Source organism: Amphiura filiformis, chromosome 11 (assembly GCF_039555335.1).
Source record: "Amphiura filiformis chromosome 11, Afil_fr2py, whole genome shotgun sequence".
Lineage (NCBI taxonomy): Eukaryota > Metazoa > Echinodermata > Ophiuroidea > Amphilepidida > Amphiuridae > Amphiura > Amphiura filiformis.
The window spans coordinates 31444826-31471927 of record NC_092638.1 but is presented as its reverse complement, the minus strand read 5'-3'; the positions used below and the strand labels follow the sequence as shown (position 1 = coordinate 31471927).

Here is a 27102-nt window from a genome sequence, read left to right as displayed (position 1 = left end):
TATGATAGTCGTTAGCTTGCGTCTTGAGAAAGAACCATTGCGTCTTGAACTCAAAAACTGACAAAAATATTCTGATTTTATATGTGCCGAACTATAGCGCAGTGTATGCTAGCTGCACTCACTCGTGCAAGCAGTCTAAAAGCATATGACCATTGAATTTGACCTCATCAATGGCGTATACATGTTCACTCACACACAGAGAGGTCAATTACCAGGCTATTGTCAGTAGCCTTAGTCGGATTTCCCTCGGCTCATTATGCGTCTCAAAGGTCGGAACAAAATGGCCATGCGTGGCTGTAGATTCAACCTACCGTGGCGATTTCTGCCATGAAGATATCGGGGCGATGACACTGTGCATCGTGTACAGTAAAAAAATAAAAAATAAACTAAACTAAACTAAACTACACGTTCGACTGATATTTCCATCGTAATAATAAAACGACGGTTCCTGTGGTTTATTCAAAATCTCGAATTTCGACAAAACTACAGCACCTAAAGTCTTGATTTTTGTAGGGTATGTTAGTTTACTAAAGCTTATCCCACAATTTGCTAAAGTACAATACAATCGTATAAAAAACACAGTATTTTGAAATATATTGAGGGCGTCCTCATCAGCAAATGTTATAATATGGCTCTAAATATTGACATCAAAAACCGCGCGCACGTGAGATGGCCTATGACCAACTTGGGCATAATTATAATCCTATATGCGACAGGTACTGTAACTGTCAGATACAATACCAATTAGGCAACACATGTTAATAATAGTTATAATTGAGCGGGAGGATTACAGGGAATTTAAATATGGGAAAAACTCATCTTGGAAACACTGACGATGAATTGGATCCGGTAAATAAAAATTAATGACGGGGTTATTCCTTATATTTTGGAAAGTTTATATTGTTTTCCTCATCGAAGTGTTTTTTCTCATCAAAACTACACATTTCTGTCAGAGCAAAAAAAAAATTCAAATATTAATTTAGTTGGGGCTTTTGATTGAATTAAAAAATAACATAGTAGATAACAATGAAAATGAGTTTAACCCTCAAAACTTTGAGATAGCTAAACCTTTTGCGCTACTTTAAAATCCTGGTAAAGATTTAAGCATCATGGAATTGAATGGCTCTCTTCGAATTTTTTTAAGTATCCAAATCTTAGACACCTTCGTGGACTCTGCTCTTTTCAGTAAGACCCGAAGAATCCCCTTCATTATGTCAGAATTCCTCAGTTATTAAATTTTCGCAACCCCCACTGATCAAGCAAATAAATATTTAAAAATACTATGGAGAGCGAATAGCTTTAAATATACAATATTACCAGAGTTGTAACGAGTCACATCATTTCATGGTCGAGTCGAGTCATTTCTTGCAATATCTCGAGTCGAGTCGAGTCAAATGACTCGAGTCACTGTACAATCTCTATGGGGAAAATGTGAAAATCCGAGTCGAGTCATTTCATTTTTGAAAAGTCGAGTCTCGAGTCATGACTTGTTACAAGTCTGAATATTACTGATGACATCGTGAGCGTGGGTAGCACACAAGTAAATCATAAAGCAATAGAATACGCAGACAGTACCTTATGTGTTTAAAACCAAAGTGAAAGCATAATGAAACATTAGGTAATGTTTATTAAGTATCTTTTGGAGCCAAAATAGTTAGGTATTTTAAGTTTTTACAATACAGAACAAGATGAAAATTATTCAATACTTTATAAAGAGAATCACGTTCAGAATTTTACAGATGATGTAGTACTTATATAATTTTAAGCGTTATAAAAATTGGCTGCCCATGGTCGACGCGAGAGATCACTGCTCGCATACCATGTTACCCCCCTTTCTGTGGTCCCTGGGCCAGGCCAAAATTTGGAGGCCCCAAACGCACCATGAGGAAGACATGTACATTAAAGTGGCCAAGTTTTTAGATTGTACTAGGACTAGAATTTTAGGCCGAATTGAAGCTGATTTTGCTACATATCAGGCCAGTGCGCGCGAAGCGCGCAAAATTTTTCAATTTTTGTAGGCTATTTGGCCCAAAACATGGTGTTTTTCGGCAAAAATGGAAGATGCACACTGCACAGGGCATTTTTTGGGCCCCAAAAATTTTGGGGCCTGGGCGGGCCCGGGTCCATCTGGCCCTATGGTAAATCCGCCCCCCCCCCCAGCGCTTTATACAGAAAGAGGCAAACATGTCACTTCTTGATGGTATTAGATTTACTTGGTCGTCAAGGTAATTTTATAAGCTACTACATATGACCTGTTTCAACAAAATGTGTTGCTTGGACCATTTTCCTGTCTTTTTGTAGCAAGTGATTGAATGGAGTTGAATCATGAACCATCTGGTCGGTGCTCTTAAAATGGGTAATTTTAAACAATGGTGCATTTGAAGTGGTATTTTAATTTATAAATTTGAAATAAATATCATATCATTTATTTACTAATGTCAATTAAGTGAAAGAAAAACATGAAAAATCTTTGTTTTGTTCCAAAATCTTTGACGACAAGCTAAGAAAGAAACCAAGTAAAGTTTTTCTGTTAGTCAAGATATTACTGATTATACTGCATATGACATATTTTATCCCATGACCCCTTGTGTAGTTGGTAATCTCAATTTTACCCGATGCAGTCTTGCGAGACAATAGAGAGATTGCGGAGAGGCGTTCACTGCAAACGCCATACGGGTTACGGATTTCTGTATTTTGCGGTAGAACGTCATAGTCCCGTTCACATCCAAACTAGCCTCCTATAGTTGGGTGATCTAGAGCAATTCCGTGACCGTGGAGAGCGAAGGTTCGTTTCTCAGTGGATTTGTCTTCTATGAAGGTAAATAAAAAAATTTAGCGGGGGTGCCCCTCGCGAAAGTGTGGGCGGAATCCGTGAGAGCCCGAAATCCAAAATGGCCGCCGTCGGCCATTTAAAAAATTATTTTTTCAATGGTTTGGCCTACAATGCTGTTCAGTATATGTTTTCTGAGGTTTTTTTGGGTCGAGGAATTCATATCTGATGTCGATTTTATGACATGACCAACTTTTGACCTTCAAATCCAAGATGGCCGCCGATTTACAGCTAAGAAAGGTTAAATTGTCACATTTGTCCTATAGCCTTCATAATGGGATCTAATTAAGTTCTCATCGTGCCAACTTGAGTGATTGTTTCTAAAAACTATCAGTGATAATGATTTGACCTATTTTTGACCTTCAAATCCAAGATGGCTGCCGATTTTCAGCTCAGAAAGGTCAAATTTTCACATTTGTCATAGAGCGTTCATAATAGGCTCTAATTCAAGCTCTCAACATGCCGAGTTGAGTGATGGACACTAAAAACTACAAGTAACAATGATTTGACCTGTTTTTGACCTTCAAATTCAAGATGGCCGCCGATTTTCAGCTGAGAAAGGTAAAAATGTCAAATTCATCGTATAGCCTTCATAATATACTCTAATTAGAGCTCTGAGTAGTCGTAGAGTCTTAGCTTCATAATAGCCTCTAATGAATATCCCATTCTGGCACACACACACACACCCCCGCACATACATATTATATATTCACATTATTTAAATGAGTTTAGTCTATATTGGTTTCCGGTCTATGTGTGTTTTGCTCTGCACCCTATCAATAATGAATGAATGCAGCATCAAAGATATTTATTAACATTTAGAAAGAAACATATTCTATGAGATAGATCACCTACAACACTGCTTGCTTGTTACCTACAGCAAAATCATCCCCTAACAATGTCTACTGAAATGTGGCAAGCCGTGTAGGGCCTAAGTCGTCTGATACTATCGTCCAAGGTAAACATGGTAAATGGGAGTTTACAAACAAAAACGAAAAACTTGTCAGAACTTGACACATATGGTGATTTTTACAACAGCTCGTCAAGGTAATATGGGTCTAGAAGTCATTACATGCATCACATGTTACATTATATCTCAATATCATCTTCAGACAAGCTTGTAAAGGCTCAGTGTTCAAGTAAACCACCAAGTTCTGAAAGTGATGATGAGACAGGGACCATTGGCACCCAAGCGCCCGCATCTGTGTGTGGAACTCTCCACGAAAAAACTAAATGTGTATGGTGCATGCAGGGTGTGGATCTGAAGCACCCGAATAGACCATGGGTAAGCTGTTCATAATCAACACACACACTCAGCATGGCGCTCCTATAAGAGCCACACAGTCCTCGTAAAAGATGGGGAGCTGAGGAATTCGATCATCTTCACTGAGCACAGGATCCATTCACTGCAGCCCCTCTTTATACCAGACTGCAAACGCATGACTATGCTATGCATAGTGACTATGGCTATGGTGCTGTAAAATCGTCCAATCTCAAGGACCTACTCAATGCTTATTAATGAGTATCACTTGAAGAGACAAGAGAAGAACAAGAGTAAGTGGGTCTATGATATTGGGGGAAGAGGTGATGACACTGAGGCTACCATTTCATCACTTGGTATCAGTAATGAGCAGCTGTCATGGCGGCTGTCTCAGAAGATCAAAGACAGATCTACTGTCGCCTGGCCACTTCATATCGATCATCTTGAAGAAGACGAAGAGCTCTGTGAGTTGTGAGTAAAGCTGTCGACTTGGCTAAAACAGCCTAAGAGAAAACTGCCGATCTCAACCATTCCATATTCAGTCGGGCCTCCATGATCACAGCACTGAATAGATCAGCACCACTGTTATCAACCTGGGCATCAATGTCACTTGTATGACGAGAAGTAAAGATCTGGTGGAACTCTACACAAGAGTCGTGTCTGCATCAACTATGCTGACTTCAAGATCACTGGACTCTAATGGTCTTTGAAGCATCAGCAACCTGCCCGCAGGAGATTGCAGACAGCAAGCCAGCCATTGTTATCGTCTACACTGACGACATCAAGATCGATACTATGACAGGCAATGTAACAGGAGTAACAGAGGCAACTCGTGAACGGATCTCGTGCTCGGTGAAGGATCAAATCCATCCACATATCTAAAGAACAAATTTCTTGGCTCTGCGAGACACACATTCTGAAGATGCATTACACCATCAACTCTAATTGTGTGTGATTGACGTGCTTCAAGCAACAGGCTTGTTGGTACATGATATCATTTGCAAAATGATCCGACAGTGCTGACTCGAGAGGCTGTGTAAGACGACCCCTTAGCTCCCCATCTTCTATGAGGACTGTGTGGCGCTTAAAGGAGAGCCATACTGAGTAGTGTGTGTTGATTCTAAAGCTTATACCCCGCGCTTTAGTCGGGTGCTTCGTGTCCACACCCTGAATGCGCATACACATTTCGGTTTGTCGCGGAGTGCCCTGGAGCACTCTGTGTGTATTTATATCTTATACAACGAGGCATCACAACCTTATGGTTCTCAGAGCGGAGGATATTCAGTAATTGTACGGAGTTAAAACAAACAAAAACCAAATACTAGTCAGGACGTAACAATTTTGGTTATGTTTACAACACTACTCATGGAAATGTGGGACTAGAAGTCATTGCATGCTTATCAGACTTGTTATATCTTCAGACAAGCTTGAAAAGACCTGACAGTGTGCGCAAAATCAAAGAAAGTGATATTGCTCAGTGTCCAAGTCAACCACCAGGGGACAGAGGGACCATTGGCAACCAAGCACCTGCGTTCATCTGTGTGTGGGCCCCTCCACGACAAAACGAAATGTGTATGGCGCATTCAGGTCATGATGTGGACGCGAAGCAGGCATGGTAGTACATGATATCAAGTTGCGAAAGCATCTGACATGCAGTGCTGACGTGGACTCAAGAAGCTGTATGAGACGATCCTTCAGCTCCCCATCTTTTACGAGGTCTGTGTGGCTCCTAAAAGAGCGCTATGCTGAGTGTGTGTTGATTATGAACAGCTAAGTTACACCGTGGTCCACACCCTGCATGCGCCATACACATTCAACTCATTCAAATGTGAATATATATGTATATGTTGGTGTTCGGGGGTTTATGTGTGTGCCAGAATGGGTATTCATTAGAGGCTATTATGAAGACTCTACGAATACTCAGAGCTCTAATTAGAGTATAATTATTATGAAGGCTATACGACGAATTTGAAATTTTTACCTTTCTCAGCTGAAAATCGTCGGCCATCTTGGATTTTAAGGTCAAAAATAGGTCAAATCATTATTACTGGGAGTTTTTAGAGTCAATCACTCAACTTGGCATGATGAGAACTTTAATTAGAGCCTATTATAAAGGCTATACAATAAATGTTACAATTTAACCTTTCTGAGCTGTAAATCGGCGGCCATCTTGGATTTGACGATCAAAAGTTAGTCATATCATAAAATCTACATCAGATATGAATTCCTCGACCCCAAAAACCCCCAGAAAACATATACTGAACAGCATTGTGGGCCAAACCATTGAAAAAATAATTCTTTAAATGGCTGACGGCGGCCATTTTGGATTTCGGGCTCTCACGGATTCCGCCCACACTTTCGCGAGGGGCACCCCCGCTAAATTTTTTTATTAACCTTCATAGAAGACAAATACACTGAGAAACGAACCTTCGCTCTCCACGGTCACGGAATTGCTCTAGATCACCCAACTACTACACAGCCAGTTTTGTCGGTCCTAACGCTCGTCGTTCCTGGTATGTTCGTGATAGCCGCATAGAGTCTGACCCAAGACTACGTGTAAACGCAATTGCAATCATGATGGCGCTATGCTGAGACAAATAATCTAAAGGTAATAGGAAGCACCCATTGATTCACCTTGGGTGCATCGAACCAGAGAAGATTATCTTCTTTCATCGAACTACTTTCCTCGGTATTGATATGCAAATACGACTGGCTGTATCTATAATGCATGAGTATAGGCCTATGTTCACACGTGTATGCTATTTGTCTGAATAATCTAAACAGAGTTTGGTGTTGGATGCCTAGGAAGTCTTGGTGTATATTATTCGAATAACAAGAAACAAACTCCATTATCATATAAATAATACACTGTTTACTTTCTAAAGCAAAATGAAAATAGATAATCTAATATGCCTAGTTACTACCCAGCAAACACAAATATATTACAGAAAACGTTAAATGTCGGGTTAAAGGTTATGTGAGGGTCAAGGGCATTAAAAGTTTTAATAACATTCAAAAAACCATTTGTTCTAAACTTGCTGATAAACGTTCTAACACAATAGACACTTAAATATGTTTGCCAAATGATATTTTACTATAGCATTTCGAATTTTGGCTTGAAATGTTGTTGTATTATTTTTTCAGTATAACACGAGTTTTCATGATTTTTATATAAACATACATAGATATGTTATCAAAACGTTTTAACTAAAACCAAAAACACATGCATTATCATGTTTTAAAAACATTTTGGAGCTTGCTGAATAGTATCCATAAGCAAAACACTTTGACAGCTGTTTAATGCACAACGGAAAAGCAAGGCGAAAAATAGCGTTGCACGAACTTCTGTTCCCCGTCCCAAACAGACAATTATACCGCATTTATGCCGTAACACGACACAATCTTGCCTAAAACGCCTCTTCGCAAGCTGATTTTTGGACGGCATTTTCCACACACAAATGAATAGGCAATCTACCCGTTCGAATTCGCGTCGAAAAAAATCGAAATTTGTTCACTTCTTCTTGTCTATACAAGATCAAATTTTAACCCCCAAAATGGATTTTATACATGTCGGACTCTACTTGTTCTATTAGGATACTTTGATTCGTTTCATAACATGATAAACATAACATTTTTCTGCATTTTATAATGCGTTTTTTTGTAATTTTGGAACGTCATTTTTTGTTACCAACCGCAACGTAATCGCCTTACGGTAATTCCACGATTGACCAATTCACAATAGATTTCACCCTCTAGAGGGCATAATAACCGATTTTCGACTAATGTAGCTTGCCGTTCGCGTTCCCGTGTCACGTTTCACGTAAATTTCGCAATCTCTCTAATGTTAAACGTGGCCCAACTCGTTTTCTGGACGATTTAACTGAGCACAGCGTTTGAACCCGAGCTAGTAGCCAAGATGTTACTAATTTCACTGCATTGCAATTGTATAATTTGTATTGTTATAGTCTGTACAGCGCCGCCATCACATACTAATAAGATTTTATTCCTTACGTACGTTAACTCTTTCTTTTGTTAACTAATGAATCGGCATATAGATACTATTAAAAGAACGTTAATGGTTTATTGATTTCATATTTCATACGGTTGTTTTATCATAAATAGTATAGCTGTGGGGATTGCATTGTTTTATACTACTTATGATTTGAATTTAAAACAAAATGGAGTGAAACATTTGTTTTTGACGGTTTTCAAAGTAAAGGCGACAGATTGTTATACCTCTACACAGATATGCGCACTTTTTGTTAGCGAAGAGGACATTTTTAGAAAATTAACCAAAAACAAAACCCGCGATACACAAAAGCTGATAACCGGACGTGAATATTGCAATAATTAACAATGAATTTGTTGACATGCTCCATGTACATAGTGGTTCACCTAATGTATATCAGTCAAGCATTGACAGCTCAAGGTAAGTATTTATGTAGTGACGGGGTTGAAAAAATCTCCCCAAACTTGGGCTTTCACTTGGGCAATTTTTTGATAGTGTCGATACTGCGCATGATCAATATACAGTATGAGAAAGTTCGGTATTGGGGCCTGATCATATCGCAGTGGTGCACCCCAGGGTTACGGTCCCTTGAAGATGTATGAAAACTATGGACAAAATAGTCTAAAATGTGCAATATTCACACTGGACTTAAAAACCGACCGAGAGCATGGGGTTGTCAAGTTTGCATTTTTAAATATTTTAAAACAGAAGCCATCTCGAAATTGTAAAGACTCTCGCATATTTGATAATAGAGAGCTTGTGATTTCCAAACGCCGTGATTGTGCATTCAAAAATCACTCTACTGCGTCGAATCGAGGTCGCGTATTTAGCCAATTTTGAAGACTTTGCACGTACAAAATGAACGTGGAGTCTGCGATGAACATTGTCCATTTTACAATAATTATATTAAAGAGAGTCAAGGATAATGAACATACGAAGGCAAATCTAACAATTATATGATCTTCTTCTTCTTCCAGTAAAGTGCTGCTTCATCTGGATGAAGATAATTCGCACTGCGGAAGCGCACATCCTTTTTGTTCAAGTATTTTAATAAAGCAACATTGAGGTGTGAAAATTTGACTTCATTTATACTCACGGTTCAAACGTACAGATTGTCCATTGAAATGCGTGTGAGATTGGCCGTATAAAATTATATTGCAATTTGTCTTTTGATACATTCGGACGGTATATACGCACGGTCTTCGTTGAAATTGGCATGTTTTACGGCGTAACGACGGTTCATGCAACGGGCCTAATTTTTACACCGAAAAAGTTCCATTTTGAAAGTAAAGTCATGATAATGGCTGTAGTGGTCCTCAATCTACCAAACTATTTGTTTTTTGGCAACCATAATATTTGGGAAGCACTGAAATACAATAATTCGTCGGTGTTTTGACATACTGTCGTATGACAATTTTTGGGCAAAATGAGTTATATAAACTTTCCAAATCTATGAATGAAACTCTATATTATATTCACAAAGTTTTAAAAAGTTAATGAGATATGGCACTAATTAGTGTGGTACGCCATGGTTTTTATGTACCGCCTGCATGAAAACTTCGTTCTGTGATTTGGCATACAGTCGTATCATGAAACGTCGCCTAGGCCACCGTGTAACTGCAGTTGGCTATTGTTTTGACATACTGTTCTATCACATGACGTATCATTATTAATACATAGGTTGTCAAAATGTGCATGTTTTGCAGATTAATTACTTCTAATCAGTAAATGAATATAAAGTTTGCATTATGTTGAGAACAAAGACATTGTGATTATTGGTTATATTCTTTGATAATAATAAACACGTTTTACTTCGGTGGGTCTTCAAAAATTGTAAAAACTTTAAATGCGATTTTCTCAAAACTGAATTTTTCGTCATGTCAAAACACCGACGAATTATAACTTGCATGTTAACCTTGGTTTTTATGTAGTCAAAATCAAAAACATGATGTATTGAAGTAGACATAAGACCCGGTGTCCATTAAATTTCAAGCACTTCGTCCTCTTGCGACAAGATCAGATGTTAGTCTTTGTTCCAGCCGCCTTGTTCTCCTTCGTAACGAAGGAGCACAATCCGAGACTAGCAATATATACGCTGCATGCATGGAACATTGCAATTTCGCTATTATTAAATTTGTGCGGCCATCACAACGTAGTTTTCCGAAATAAAATCGAATTGAAGTAATAATTTGGTCGTTGGAATATGCTTGTAAATTTGTTAAAAAGATGCCCCACAGTTAAACTGGTGGACTGATATTTTGAAATACTTGGGTCACTTCAGGCACCGAGTTGAGTTCTTCTTACTGACTTTTGTGATCAAATTCCACGGGCCAAGTGAAACCCGCAGAGTAGCGTATCGGGTGTCCCGCATTAATTTTCACGAGATTTGGCGTTGAGGGCCCGCCTTATTTCAAGCACTGTACAATAACATGTCTATCTCTGACTGGGGAGGCAAGTCATTCCATTGAGTGCTAAAATAATTACTTTACCGAGAAGGGCGCGAAAAGTTGCAATTTTAACGCTAAAATGGATCAAAAATAGGACAATTAATTAAAAGCACAGTCCCTTTGCCTGTATGCCAGAAAATTATAGTTAATAGAATTTTTGGAATTTTGTAACAGAAATACTAACTGCATTCTGCATTTATCTATTAATGCCTATTTATTTATTTATTTATTTATTTATTTATTTATTTATTTATTTATTTATTTATTTATTTACTGACTTATTTATTTATTTATTTGGTAGATTAGAAAGTAATTAGTAATATTCCACGATTCATCGGTTCACGACCACGTTGATGCGGTACCGATGTATTGAACCATGGATGTCAAAGAAATGCTAATCACTTGCACCTGTAAGATTAGTATCTTTGAAAAGAGCGGTATTGTATTCAATCTATGATTGAAGACAGGTGATGAGTGCAACCTGCTGTAGTTCAAAGCGATCTATCCAAACATTGTATTCATCTATTGCTTAATCCGATTATGACGTCACTTCGCCAGCGTATAGATGAATCCAATTTCACGCATTCCTACACCTCAACGGCAGCCATAGCCGCGACGGGGACCCAGCTATCTCACCTAATGTGAAATGATGCGGCCTTGAAGGGTATTTTAAACTGCATTCTATCACCCGTGTTACACGTAGACAAAAGAATGATGACAGTTTACAACACAAAAGAATCTAACATCGCATTTTAAGCGGGTTTAATCCACCCAATTGGGCACTCACAACACCTGTTTGGTGCATGCGGGGTCCCAATAATGGCCGACCAAATCCTGACCATGACATGGCTCGTTGGATTCGTCTATAGCATCGTACATTAGATAAGTATCAGTATTGATTTATTCTATTCAGCAATATCAAGGATTACCAGAATGGTCTACTGCAGGCCGTCGGATAACGCTTTTTCAATGGGAAATGCTGCTTGGATGATGTCACGATGAGGTTAGCATTTATTCCGTATTGAAAAGCGTGTTCCGACGGATCTGCACTCGACCGGCTTCTTACTATCAAACTTCTCACAGCTCTACCTATTTTTTTCAAGGCTTGGAAAAAGTTGCAATTTCTGAACTGCTAACTTATACGGCGAAGTTATGTAATAACCGGATTAACTACCATAGTAATAGGTGAAAACATTTTTTGAATATATCTCGCTGCACTGGTACGTTTACGCGGTACCTCTGCATTGAATCATAATTATCATGCAGATCACTCGCACCTGTAAGATTAGTATCTTTGAAAAGACCGGTATTGTATTCAATCTATGATTGCAGACATAGACATACAGGTGATGAGTGCAACCATAGAACAATACCTGGAAGCGGCACTAGAAATTAGCATGAGGCCGCATTCATATGTAAATAGCGTATTGTTATTTAAATTTGTGCCCAGACGTATTGAGGGCGACAGTCATGTTATCCAGACAGAGAATGTCTTGATGCGCCAGGCATGTCAAATTGCTGAGTGAATGTGTATAAATCCCTTTCTGTATAGGTAATAAGCTAGTATATTTCGTGTTCCAGTTTTTATAAGTATTATATTAAATATATTAAGTGTATAGACTTTGAAATTGACGTGAATTTGAAGTGCAGAGCTCCAAATCTAGCTAAATCGTGTAGTGTGAAATTATGCTGTGTGACGCCCTCTGCGTGGTAGTATTATATTCATAAAACATTGAATTTAACATATAATATGGGCAGCCAACCACGATTTATCAACATTTAAAAGATATATTATTTAACAAAGATAAATAATCAATAATACAAATGACAATTTAACTATAGTAAACAATTCTGAAATCTTAAAATGTTGCCACGTGATTTCCCGAACACATGATATGTCAACATGTGACCATTATTCAGATTTACCGTAAGTATTTGGAGTATGGTGCACGGCTTGCAGGCAACTGTGTATTTCTTTACCTCCGTATAAAATCAATAATTCATGCTGGGAGCCAAGTAACATTCTGTCTGCTTAGTTCAGATTGGTATTTTATTTTACTTGAGAGCATAATAGAAATACATAAAGACGAATAAGGCGCCATGATGGAAAGCTATGGAAGGTCAGGTCGGGTATCAAAGGTTATTTTAACTTCAAATACTACTTGTGTTTCACACCTTGCCTCTGTCACGTATTTCCATCATATTATTGACCTCAAGTCCTAATTTTGACTTTGCTATTGCAAAATGACATTTCATATCAAATTAGTATACTTTCTTTAAACTGGATCGTTTTCGTCTGGTTTGTGCCCAGATGTATTGGGGGCGCGCTATACTCTCATTGAACAGGCAAAGTTCGCAAAACTAAAAACGTTGTTATTTGCCAATATCAATTAACATGATCCAAGGGGTCGAACATGAATTATTCATAACGGATCGATAACTGGCCTCACTTTCTAGCTAGTAAACCAGCGGAATTTTTCATAGGTTTTGCGATCCCACGGTTGTTTGATGTATATAGAATTAGCTTCATTATTAACTTCATGTAAACTATAGATGGCGCTATTTATCCTAAATCATATTTCTTTATTTGCAAGGGGTCGGTGATTAATACTGCCATTAAAACAGCTGGAATAGGTGAAACACGCAACAAGGAAATTTTATGAACATATTTTATCAAGCTATAAAAGGATTTATTTGTATTAAAAGCTTGAAAGAGTAATTTCCAGTAACTAAATAGCGCCACCAATTTTGTCATTAATAGATACATTTTATATCCGAAAAAGCCATAAAAATGATATAAAGGTGAATAATTGTGTAAAAGAGGGAAAATTAAAGTTGAAAATGACTCAAAAGCATCTGTATACATTAGCATGATATCACATTTAGCTGTTTAAGCCTAAAATTTGGTTGTACATGATGTTTTGTTTGAAAACTAATAAATGATCCCATCAAACAACCGTGGCGATGCTAATAGAACAACCGTGAATTTAGTGTCACCCCCTTGGTGCAACCTACTTGTAGTGCAGCGCGATATATTAAAGACATTGCGATTTCCAAACGTAGACATCGGACGTACGTTGATCTATTCAAAACCACTCTCCTGTATCGAAGCGAGGTCACGTATTTAGCTATTTTTGAAGATATTCCACATGCGAAATCGACGTATACATCGTTGAAAAAGATGATGACAAAGATAATGAACATATGAAGGTAAGTCTAATTATTATTATGATCCTTTTTGTTTGTAACAAATCATTATAATAAAGGTACAGCGATGTGATAAAAATGGACTAAATTTAAACGCAATATTCATACGCAGAGATTGCCCATTGAAATGTGTGTGATAGTTTGCGTACAAAAAATGACATTGCGATGTCCCATTTTGGATTCCAACGTAGAATAAAACGCAGATGCTACGTTGAAATATGCTGATTTTACCTCATGTCTAAGTCCATGCAACGCAACAAAAAAGTCTCATTTTGAAAGTAAAGTCATGATGTATGGATGAAGTGATCTTTAATCTTCCAAAATATATGTTTTTGGGCAACTATAATATTTGGGGAGCACAAAAAAACAATTAAGTTTAATCAGCATGTAGGTCAAAATTTTAGTCAAAATCAAAAGCGGCCTGTTTGAACTAGGCAGAGACTCAGCTTACTGTTATTTTTTCAATCACTATGCCCTCCATCAACCTAGATTAGATTAGATCAAATATTATAGTCTTTTTTCCAGCTGAATTGTTCTCCTTCGTGACGAATGAGCACAATCCAGTCCCGGAATCCAGTTTGGAACCGAGACTAGCAATATTTAACACCGTATTAACGTACGTAAAAACGTACGTTCCACGTGCTGCGTTTGGAAATCGCAATGTCTCTATTCAAAATTGTTTTCACCTTTTGCTATGGTATCACTTTGCCAGCGTTTTAGCGCGCGATCTGAGCTTGTCCTTTCCCGATGACTATGTCTCTTACAGGCACACTCCCTCTGGAATCCAAACCAGATTCGCGCCCTCTATACATCCCTTAATAGGGAATGCAGGTATAGTTATTTCTTTTTTTATTGTGCACTTTCGGGAGCTTGAGAGTTAGGCCTATAGGATAGCTGATCTGTAATCTGTAAATGTACATTATTTTCTCACGTACCCAGATATTCGGAAATATTCTATAATTGGGAAAACTACATATCAAAGTAATACATCAGACGGTGGCGTGTCATCATGGTCATCACGAGCAAATGATGGTAGAGCTGATGGGAATGATAAAAATACGTGTACGAACAGTGGGTCTGCTGGTAAGTAAATCACTCTGCTGGGACTCATAGTCATATTCTCGCCTTTTTTTTTAATTCCCTTTTTTTTAATTTCCCCTTTTTTTAATTTCCTCTTTTTTTAATTTCCCTTTTTTTATTTCCTTTTTTTTTAATTTCCCCCTTTTTTAATTTCCACTTTTTTTTTAATTTCCACTTTTTTTTTAATTTCCTTTTTTTTAATTTCCACTTTTTTTTTAAATTTCCCTTTTTTTTTAATTTCCCTTTTTTAATTTCCCTTTTTTTTAATTCCCCTTTTTTCTCACAAAGCAGAATCTTGGCCGAGGCACATACTGGTAGTTGTCCGAGAATTTGCTCGCTTCCTACTGCGTATGCTGGTCTTCACGCACTGTAGTCTTTACGTGTGAAGCTTCCCTGGGCTATATCAGTGGTGTATTACACCACTGATATAGCTCAGGGAAGCGCTTTCTCACTAAATAAGTGGCACGTCCCTGTATAGCCTGTGTGCTAGGGCCGTAGACTTATGTCAAGTCACGGGAAAACCATAAGAATACTAGTATATAACTCGCAGTGGTTTTATCCCGGTCCGTGAGGGGGGTGTAATTTTCCCAAGGCGTGCAAAAAAAATTGCTTGCTTCCCTTCTGGGCCTGCCAAAAAAATCTTCGCCCCCCCCCCCCCCCCTGCTTTGCACATGACAAATGTTTTAAAATTGCCATTAAAATTGCCATGTAAAGGGACGGCATATTAGAACGTTTTCGTACTACATGTATTTAATAGAGCTATTTTATGACTATTATGTGACTATTTTTGCATTTTTCTCACAAACTAATAACACACTGGTAAGGAACTGCATTGGCTTCCTGTCGTCCAATGAATTGTTGTTATAACTTATGTTGATTGTATATAAATGTAATAATGATATTGCTCATGATTTATCTGAACTTCTTTCAAATTATGTTCCCACTCGTACTCTTCGATCTGGAAACATGCAACTTCTTCAAGAAACAAAATAACAGCACGTGAGTCATTTGAAATTACAGCTCCACGTCTATGGAATGAACTGCCTATATATTTTAGAACTGCTAAAAATGTAACTATGTTTAAAAAGATGTTAAAACTCATCTTATGTCGGGGTTTGCTCAGGGAAATTTGAAAATGCCACCAAATAGTGAAAAACTGTATAAAATGTCTAACTTTTGTATTGATTTGCAAAATAAAACAAAGAAAAGTGATTATTTAGCAGTAATCAACCATTAAACAATAGCATTAATTTTAGGCCTACGATGCAAGGCTGCCCATAGGCCTAGTGCTTTATAGTGGACACGGAAAATCACGGAATAACACGGATTTTAAATTTTGTAACACCATGAACACGGAGAAATCGTGGCTTTAGCTATATGCCGAATAATTATATATTAGCTACTCTAATTACGGCATGTCCGTCCGTCTCTCTGTCCGCGCGCTATCGCGTTCGTGTCCGCGCGGTTCGCGTTCGCGCGGTGCACAATCGCGTGTTCGCGGGGCGCTATCGCGTAGTATCAACGCGGAGTGCCGGCGGGAGCAGTGCGTGCATCGGAAAGCATTAGGCCTACTTTCACCACATATTTCAATACGGAACGCGTGCATATTCCCGAGGTCTTAATGGTTAACATTATGATAAAAATAATCTGTTAATAAAATAATCAGGTAAGGCCTATAACCCGTACTATTAGGCCTTATTGGGTTGACATTTCTCCCGATTGATTTCATTACTTTAGTAACGGCCTACATCCAATCTAGATACTAATTTCGGGGTATTTTCGGGGTTTCTCCAACGTAGTAGCATGCAGGACATTAAGAGCTTGGAAAAGGCGAACGGGTTTCCAGATTATGGTACCGAAGTAAGCGTCACAGCTACAAAACAGAGTTGTGTCAAGTTGGATCTTGATCATTGAGAGACGGCGAGGCCTATAGTAGTTTAATAGGTCAGGGCAGCTATATGGGTAACGGGTGTTGGGCAATTAGAGATAGGCCTATTACGAGAACCGCACAACCCGAGAACCGCGAAATCTAGTTTAATATATTATTAATAATTATTATTGTAATGTAATCTAATTCAAATTAGGCCTTCTTTAATATAAGCCTCGTGATCACTCTATATCTATTGGATTCGGATTGTTTTACTAGGTTTGGATTTAATTTTTGTCTTCACTATAGGCCAAGATCCCGGGGCCAAGATATAAAAATAGAAAGCTATGCGAGCGCTATCCATGTTCAATTGGATAGCTGTGTTCAAAGATAAAGTACGGACGAAGCCTTGACTAAAGCTAATGCTCCCCGCGGTATACTAAACTGAATCCACTAGCTGCAACATTATACGCACATCAAAAAAAAATATCGGGGAAATTAAAAAAAAGGGAAATTAAAAAAAAGGGGAAATTATTTCGCAAAAAAAAATGCATATTCATCAAAAATTAAACTTTGTCCGATCGGGCCCAAATTTGGTGGGTGGCATCCTTGATACAAGGGGAATATAATGCGCGAAATAAAATCGAGGTCAACCAAGGTCAAAGGTCATTACGGAGGGGTCAAATTTCAAACTTTGTCCGATCGGGCTCAAATTTGGTGGGTGGAATCCTTGATACGAGGGGAATATATTCCCGAAATAAAATTGAGGTCAAGCGAGGTCAAAGGTCATTATGGAGGGGTCAAATTTCAAACTTTGTCCGATCGGGCTCAAACTTGGTGGGTGGAATCCTTGATATGAGGGGAACACGTAAAACTTAAAATCGAGGTCATCCGAGGTCAAAGGTCATCCAGGAGCTACATTTTAAACTTAATCCCTAAGCTTCCCTGGGTGGGCGCTTTATATATTGGGGCATGGGCGCTTATTGGAATGAATACGGTTGTTATCAATTAATTTATTAAATGAAAACGATTAAATAAAGAAATAAATATAAATAAAAAAAATCATTAATTGATCAATAAATTAATAAATAAAAGAATTCATTGAGTTCGAACCCCGCCTCTGCCAAACTTTATTTTACTTGGGGAAATTAAAAAAAAAGGTGAAATTCAAAACAAAAAAAAAGTGAAATTCAAAAAAAAAAAAGGGAAATTCAAAAAAAAAAAGGGAAATTCAAAAAAAAAAGGGAAATTCAAAAAAAAAGGGAAATTCAAAACAAAAAAGGGAAATTCAAAAAAAGAGGGAAATTCAAAAAAAAAAAAGGAAATTCAAAAAAAAAAATTCAAAAAAAAAAAGAGGAATTAAAAAAAAGTGAAATTAAAAAAAAAAAAGGGAAATTAAAAAAAGGGGAAATTAAAAAGGAAATTGGCGGAGATGGTACACCGTAGCAGCGTATTCAAGACATCCAATGCAAATAATCACCTAGATTATGACGTAGCATACCGTAAATATGGCGGAGTACTCAAATTCATTCAACAAAAGCATGATTACAAGCTATTGCAATCTACCGCGACAGCTCGTCTCACACACATAACAAATGCACTATACGATCAAATAGGTTGACGACAACGTTTGATTGAATGCACTGCATTGCGCCATGATTACGGTGAAGGACACCGGTTCAAATCCTTTGTATGGAGCCAATCAATAATTTCACGCACATCCTCTATTATTGCCAAATTATTGCCCGGGATGATTGCACACTGTAAAAGAGCTATTGTTATAATGTTTGATGAAATCGTGTTTAACTATTTGCTTAAGAACGGCACAATACAGATAAAGCAGACAGATTTACTACGTGTGGTACATGTATATACATAATAGGGAATGTGTGTGAGTCGAGTATTAACTAATTATAATAGGGGCGTATCCAAAAATGAATTCACGCCTCTTTAAAATGTCGAGCCAAAGTGCAGGCCCTATGCGATGGCCGGCCAAGCTAAACCCCCGTGGCAAGGTAGGCCCGTGCTCGGGCGTGCCACCCTAGGGGTCGGGGGTTCAAAACCGCACCCGAGAAAAATATTTTCTCTTCTTCTCAGTTCCTTCTTTCTTTCCTTCTTTCTTTCCTTCTTTCTTTCCTTCTTTCTTTCCTTCCTTCTTTCCTTCCTTCTTTCCTTCCTTCTTTCCTTCCTTCTTTCCTTCCTTCTTTCCTTCCTTCTTTCCTTCCTTCTTTCCTTCCTTCTTTCCTTCCTTCTTTCCTTCCTTCTTTCCTTCCTTCTTTCCTTCCTTCTTTCCTTCCTTCTTTTCCTTCCTTCTTTCCTTCCTTCTTTCCTTCCTTCTTTCCTTCCTTCTTTCCTTCCTTCTTTCCTTCCTTCTTTCCTTCCTTCTTTCCTTCCTTCTTTCCTTCCTTCTTTCCTTCCTTCTTTCCTTCCGTCTTTCCTTCCGTCTTTCCTTCCGTCTTTCCTTCCGTCTTTCCTTCCGTCTTTTCCTTCCTTCTTTAATAAAAAAACTCGTTTTTTACGAGTAGCAAATATCACAAGGCCAAAATCGCCTATGCCAAGTTCACGCAAATATACACTGACAACAAATACACCAATCTGGTGTTTCCCACTTCTAAAGTTAATTTTTTATTACTTCCGTGGTCAAAGCTGTGCGCCAATCGTAGACGAGCGTACACACAGAAGAAATAAACAATCACGCTGATTGGCTGATTTTTCTTTCCTTCTTTCTTTCCTTCTTTCCTTCCTTCTTTCCTTCCTTCTTTCCTTCCTTCTTTCCTTCCTTCTTTCCTTCCTTCTTTCCTTCCTTCTGTCCTTCCTTCTTTCCTTCCTTCTTTCCTTCCGTCTTTCCTTCCGTCTTTCCTTCCGTCTTTCCTTCCGTCTTTTCCGTCTTTCCTTCCGTCTTTCCTTCCTTCCTTCTTTCCTTCCCCCTCGCCAAAAAGCAGCTGGGCGTTGTTAACCTCGTTCTTTTACATGTGGTTGATTCTCAGGACATAATCTGGGACGTGATAGACATTCTTGGTGGATGGTTGACTTCGAAGAGGTGGTGTGTGTCAAAATGGTTATCATATACACCAGAAATGGTAAGGTCATCATTTAATATATAAAACACTTGGGCATTAATTGTCTTCAACTCCTATAAAAATTAACACAATTCATTAAGTAAACAATAAAAACTCGTTTTTTACGAGTAGCAAATATCACAAGGCCAAAATCGCCTATGCCAAGTTCACGCAAATATACACTGACAACAAATACACCAATCTGGTGTTTCCCACTTCTAAAGTTAATTTTTTATTACTTCCGTGGTCAAAGCTGTGCGCCAATCGTAGACGAGCGTACACACAGAAGAAATAAACAATCACGCTGATTGGCTGATCAACGCACTTGACAACACCCACGCCGGTTGACCCATTGGTAGTCGGCGCGGCGCGTAGTAGGCGACCTTCATGACCTTGTCACTTCTACGCGATCGCAATTCACCAGCCAGGGGCGTAGCAAGAGCATCAGGGGCCCATGGACAAGGAGCAGTACGGGCCCTTTTAACCAGGGCGGGATTTAGCCTACCTTATGGGGGCCCTGGGCCAGGCCAAAATTTGGAGGCCTCGAACTCACGTGCCGTGGAAGGCATGTGCACTCATGTCAGTGGCCAAGTTTTGGTTTACATGATGCAGTCATGTCTACAGTAGAATTCATCTCGACCTTTGCAGGACTTAACCCCATTAAAAGCTATTAAACCAAGATAACACTCATTGAAACAGCTCAACTGATTAAATCGGATCTTCTCTGGTTGTGCACAAGTGACTGTTTTCATGTGCGATATCGCAATAAAACTGGTATTCATAGCTTCAGTTGGGTAACCGATTATAAAGGAAACGAAAGGAAACAATGTTATGTGTGGCTTTGTTCACGAAATCAGACAATGTCGTGCTTTTTGTAAACCAGCATTCTTGAAAATGAGCAACATAATGATTTTTGACTTAACACGGTTTAGAAATAATTTCTTCATATTTTTGGTGTTATCTGTCGTTTACATGTCCTTCCTAAAACACAAAAGTACGACCCTCTCCAAACACCTAAATTAGCTAAAAATTTAGGACATGTTACAAAACTTTATTTTCTAGAACCTATTTAGAATAATTTAAATGTAGCTTTTACCGGTTTTTCTGTGGCATCCTTCAGAAGTGAGCGGTCCGATACCAATATTTTCGGTCAAATCTCCATTCAAATAACACGGGGAGTTGGCTAGCTATGCCTTGCCCTCACTCATATTTTACAAAAGTACGACCATTTCTGAACATCTAACCTAGCTGTAATTTTAGGTCATGTTAGAGAAATATATTTGCTAGAAGTTTTGGAGAATAAATAAAATATTGGCTGGTTATTTTTCACACAGTGATGTTAACTAGGCAAGTGTCCATTCTCCCAACATACATCATTTGTAGGGGTCACGCGTCAATGGTGAGAGCACTGTGTATTGTGTATAGGAAAACGGACAGTAACTGCAGTATGAACTAAAGTGGGACTATAAGGGAGACTAACATATTTTGTTCAATTCAATTTCAGACTATTTTGGCTCCAGATCAATATGAATTTCCCTATTTGAATTTGCTCGAAGCGCGGAAAATTTTACAATTTTGTCCTATTTTGACCAAAAAACATTATATTATTGTTATTGGGGTTTAAAGAAAGATGCATAGGGCAATTTTGGGGCCCCCAAATTTTGGGGGCCCTGGACCCGGGCCCATCTGGCGCAATGGTATAAAATTCCGGCCCTGCTCTCCATTATCAGCCCTTATTTAATTCGCGCTTTTGTGCTCGGGGCCCCTGAACCCTCGGGGCCCTTGGACTTCGTCCACCCTGTCCCCCCGCTTGCTACGCGCCTGTCACCAGCGCGTACCCGGACCACGGAAGTAATAAAAAATTAACTTTAATGTCCTTCTTACACATTTCCAGTCTACATTCCAACATACTGTGTGATTTCATAGATCAAAAATAGCTAAATTTCATTGATGTTTGCAACCAAGTGGATCAAATCTACAAAAGCTCTTGTATAATTGTTATTACCCGAGTGGGAACTTACCAGCTCACATGATTCAATGTCAATTTAAATTACATAATTATGATCATCACACACTGCAAACTTAGCAAAACAACCGTAATTCTCAGCAATTAAGCCACTAGCTTCAATGTTTACAGAATGAGCAGATAATCAGCTCCCATAGCTCCATATAGTCTATCGGCACATTAAGGGATGGGGTATGAACGTTTGGACAGTATTTATTGTGGGACATTAAGGCCGGTCACACTGTGACGAATAGGGGTGAACGGCAAGCGACGTTAAGCTGCGAATTGCAATTTTGAATTTACCGCCACTCATCGTGGGTTGCCGTTAGTTGTCGCTGACGAATCCGTCAGCGACCGCAGACGTCCGAAATTATTCGTCGGGAAATGTTCAACATGTTGAAAATTTTGTGACGACAAAAAGGTAGTTGTGATTCTGTTCAAATTTCGTTGGAGACCGCAACCCTCATTTCTTTGACGTTTCCATACCGTGCGAAGCCGTCTCTAGTCGTTTTGAGGTCGTCACAATTTCGTTGGTAGTCGTTGTCAACGACCATTGACGAATAAACAACGGCAAGCGACGTCACATCTCGAACCCTGACGACACGTTGCGGCAAGCAACGAAATTGTAACGATCTTGGTGCGACAGTGACTTTTTGTCCGGAGAGTGACGGATATTGTTTGCGAGTATCGTTTGCGAGTACCTGCGGCATTGAAACGGTGGTCTGCGATGGGTTACGATTTTTAAACGATGGTCAACGATTTTAAACTTTTGTGCGATTCATGAAATAGATATATGCATTTGTAGGATTGTAGAAATTAATCAAGTCTTTTTTATGGTCGTTGACAACGACTACCAACGAAATTGTGACGACCTCAAAACGACTAGAGACGGCTTCGCACGGTATGGTGATTTATACTTAAAGTGTATGTAGGTGGGATGAAAAGCCGACGATCAATTTAAAATTTTGACCTTTCGTATTGGAGCTATGGATTTTTTCCCCAAAACACCAAAAAAAATTAGGTCTTTTTGTGGAAAAATCCATATCTTCAATATGAAAGGTCAAAATTTTCAATTGACCGTCGGGATTTTCCTCCCAGCTACATACACTTTAAGAATATATCATTATATTTATAAAATTTACTTCGAGGACTGTTATACATATATCAAAAATGTTAAAAATATCAAACTTTAATAATTTGTCATAAAATTTGTATTATATCGTGAATTTCAAAAAATGAACATTATTTGATATCAGAAAGACATTCTTCGTATTCAGAATGCAATTCGATAATGTCTGATGTGCTCTCATGTCCCACAAAAAATACTGTCGAAAAGCTCAAAACGCTCATTCCAGATCCCTTAATTTGCTTGCTTAAATTGCATAATATGACATCTATTTCCAAAAACCATACGGTATATGATGACCTAAGTGCAAAAAGTACCTTAGTCACAGCCCCTTCATATTGTTTTGAGTTGCAGCCCTTTGAAAGTTTTAAAATATTGTAGGAAGTTAATAGAAAGAGATATATGACTGAAATTTTGCATGTTTATGTACGACCAGTTCATCCACACGTTCGAAAGACACTTTGATTTCTTAACGTTTGTATGGACACACCGTATTAAGGATTACATTGAAACCAAACACAATCAAATAAATCGCGCTAAAGCATGCATGATTCGAACAAAACAGGCCCATAATAAAGAAAGCTATACTTTGTTCATTTATTCATTATAATAGGTTACCTGGAAGGCAGCGTTGTCCATGTCGGTAATAACAGCCAGATCTCAGCAAATCACAGCCGATTCCTAGGAAATGACACATTGTGTAAATCTAAAAAAGTAACACTTGATGCAACAAATATAGCTGAGAAAATCAATATCAAATGCAAAGTCCCAGTCTGTGGCATCTATCTGAGTATTCATGGAATACATAAGAAACTCATGCTGTGTGAGGTGCTTGTCTTCGTCGCTGAGAAAGGTGTGTGGTTATTTGTTTATAGCTTGGAAACAGTGCTGCATGACAGAATTTACCAGGTACAAAAAGGTCATTTTAAATTAATGGTACAAAAACACGGTTCACGGAAGGTAAAAGATCAAAACCTGCAGAGAAAAGTAAGTTGCAGAGCCAAAAGTGTACATATTTAAGGTAATCACTCGTATGCTCGTGGTGATAGTCAGCATGGTCAGAACTATTTTTGCATACTGCAGTTACTGTCCGTTTTCCTATACACAATACACAGTGCTCTCACCATTGACGCGTGACCTCTACAAATGATGTATGTTGGAAGAATGGGCACTTAGTTAACATCACTGTGTGAAAAATAACCAGCCAATATTTAACTTATTCTATAAACTTCTAGCAAATATATTTCTCTAACATGACCTAAAATTACAGCTAGGTTAGATGTTCAGAAATAGTTGCACCTTTGTAAAATATGAGTGAGGGCAAGGCATAGCTAGCCAACTCCCCGTGTTAATTGAATGGAGATTTGACCGAAAATATTGGTATCGGACCGCTCACTTCTGAAGGATGCCACAAAAAACGGTACAAGCTACATTTAAACTATTCTCTGGCAATCATCATGATGAGTTTCTTATATAGTATGCCGAAATTGGGTACTGTAGGTGATTGACAAAGGGTCGCACTTTTGTGTTTTAGGAAGGATATGTAAACGATAGATAACACCAAAAATATGAAGAAATTATTTCCAAACCGTGTTAAGTCAACAATCATTATGTTGCTCATTTTCAAGAATGCTGGTTAACAAAAAGCAGGCCATTGTCTCATTTCGTGAACAAAGGTCCACTACCATTGTTTCCTTGCGTTTCCTTTATAATCGGTTACCCAACTGAAGCTGTATTATAGCAGCTCATTGCTATATCGCACATATAAAACAGACACATGTGCACAGCCAGAGAAGATCCGATTTAATCAGTTGAGCTGTTTCAATGAGTGTTATCTTGGTTTAATAGCTTTTAACGGGGTTTAAGTCGAGGTGAATTCTACTGTAGACATGACTGCATCATGGTGGGTTAACGTATTTCCGGTGCGTCAAACGCTGCGTTGTCCGTTCTTGTGGTTTCGGTTCCAGGCTGCGATTTTACTCTCAAGTGCTTCCGCAAGTTTTCGCCGCAGAAGAAAAATGCTTGGATACAACTGTGGCGTTGCGTGAGGTCGCAACGACAAGTCTAACGCAAACCGTTACAATGTAAACGCTTACTTTGTTCTTCCACAACGTTTTGTCGCTGCGGTCATGCGGGGACATTTTCCCCGCAGCAGAAAAAGGCCACATCATACGTGCCGCTGCGTTGGTCGCAACGGCAAAATGTGTCAACAACTTTGAACTATAAAGAATTAGAAAGACTAGTTTGCGTCTGACGGCAGGTAAAAGGCGCGACGTGATTGGTTGCTGACCTGCGCAGTACGGCATTTTTGGTCTGGTTGACAGGACGTCATACGCAAACTAGTATTTTTAATTCGGTCTTCAATTATAGTATATGTACTGGCTATTTTCATTGCGCTGTTATCTTTTGTCTATTTATAGCTTGTTATTTCCAGCCTCTTGGACAAGATTATCGTGGACTCGTAGATCAGACTGTAAGCAATAAAAAATGCCAGGATTGGGGAGCCCAGGTACCGCACACGCACTCATTCCGTTACAGTACAAGAAACGGTGAAGCCAAGGGTTTGACAGACGGCCCAGTATGTAGAAATCCTGACGATAACCCTCATGGACCATGGTGCTTTACAACGGTTCCATGGAAACGAAAACAAATCTGCGACCTGGATTTGTGTGGTCAGAATCTCTGCTACAGCTGTGTTCAGAGCAATTCGAAAGATGACTGCTCTGAGGCCGGATTTAATCCAAATTCCAAGTTGGTTCAGCGACATATTTGCTCCGGCTTATGTTTTGTAGGTTTGAAGATGAATACAATTCTATGTATAATAAATGTAACTCTGTTGGTAAATCGTTCTTAAAATGTAGACCCGCGGGACACATAATTCTAATTCACGCATTTGTACCCTGCCCTCTTTCAGGCGCTAATTTATAGTTCAAAATTGATCGGTATTGTTTCTCTGTAGCTCTGCGGGGCAACATCGATGACTATTGTGGGCAACTGTGATACCTCCACAACCTTCCCCATACCTCATTGAGTAATTTAACTTATCAAGCTAGTCCTTTATATATTCGATGGTGTCAACTTCAAAACCTTTAATTTTTTATACGCACTAAAATTAATTAATAACAAGAGATCCCTATCACTCTTTATGTATCATAAACTGCCGTATGTGATCAGTTTAAGATCATTTGTAAACTGACTATATACAGCAGTTTAATGGGGAGACCAGGTTGTGTCATCATCTTCTTCTTATCCTTACTCAATAACTTTTTTTTTCTATTTTAGGCGATGAAAGCGAACGGCTCCATGGTAAGAGGTTGTGACAAGGCTGGAAAAAATAATACTCAATATTGCAAGAATGTGAGCGCAATATTAACCAATTCCACGTCACACTATAACATTACCACGGAGGAAATGGGTGTAACTTGTTGCCGAGGCAAACTGTGTAATAACCAATCATTGCCGGTAATTTCAACGCCTGTTCCTGATGCAAATGTGACAACGCAAGACTCTACCGGTTACAGTATTCACACTCGAGTTGACAGACTAGTTATCATGTTAACAATAATGTGTGTGCAATATTTTGACTTTATATTCGGCTTATGGTAATATGCCTAAATTTCGATAAAAGTATTTCAAAACATAGAATAACAATAATAAAATTCCTTAAAATGATTCGTAAAACTAGTAAAACCCATAATGTTTCGTGGACGGAAGAGCTTTAAGGCCAGGCTGTTGAACTTTGTGAAATTACGAAAACACCAAACGCTGCTCTCAGGACGATATCTTGAGTTCCTGTGTTCCACCGCTTCAAAAAAAAAAAAAAAAAAAAGTGAAGAGACTTTACTAAGTCAGGAATTCGCCAAACACTTGAAATCCGGTACACTTCATGATGTTACAAATCCATCAAAACTCATCTTTAAATAAATTCAAAATACCTACATATTTCTGAGAAAATGTTTTAAATATTGACATCAATATGATGTTGAATGGACAAACTTGGAACGAACTGCATTGTGATATGTGTTACATATTTCTTCATATTTCTACATATTTCTTCATTGAAATCTAAGGTAGCACCACCGCCTTTGAAGTAACAGAACTATAAACCCAAACCAACCTTTTCAGGTTCTTTTGATGGTCCCATTACAATCAAGATGTTTCCAACATTACGAAGTTGGCCAGAGCTCGTAGGTATCAATCAAAGGTCAACA

At 38.5% G+C, this 27102-nt stretch overlaps 1 long non-coding RNA gene across 1 annotated transcript; it reads left to right on the top strand.

Annotated features, from left to right (window-relative positions):
- Positions 1-23511: 23511 nt before the first annotated feature.
- LOC140163983 (uncharacterized) lies at positions 23512-26278 on the top strand. Its single transcript, XR_011860453.1, has 3 exons — positions 23512-23744; positions 25312-25679; positions 26174-26278. It is a non-coding gene; the product is annotated as an uncharacterized lncRNA (long non-coding RNA).
- Positions 26279-27102: the final 824 nt, after the last annotated feature.